Below are 295 nucleotides of genomic sequence, written 5' to 3'. Positions count from 1 at the left end.
CAAGATGTAGAAGTATTATGGGATTTCACTTAGTTTTTTTTTTTTTTTTTTTACCCTTTTAGGAGTTTATTGGGGTGTATGTGTACAGGCCTGGTGAAGGTCAGTGTACAGAGAGAGAGGGCTGAAGATGGCGCCTCCAGTTTTTTTTCCACTTTTTTTTTATTTTTAATTGAGAAAAAAAAATTCCCGTCTCCTCCCAGCCTCCCACTCCTCCCGCCCTCCCCCCACTCCTCTACCCCTCCCTCTCAAGTCTGAAGAGCAGTCAGGGTTCCCTGCCCTGTGGAAAGTCCAAAGT

The sequence above is a fragment of the Microtus ochrogaster genome, chromosome 4 (genome assembly GCF_000317375.1).
Source record: "Microtus ochrogaster isolate Prairie Vole_2 chromosome 4, MicOch1.0, whole genome shotgun sequence".
NCBI lineage: Eukaryota > Metazoa > Chordata > Mammalia > Rodentia > Cricetidae > Microtus > Microtus ochrogaster.
This window is presented reverse-complemented; position numbering follows the sequence as displayed.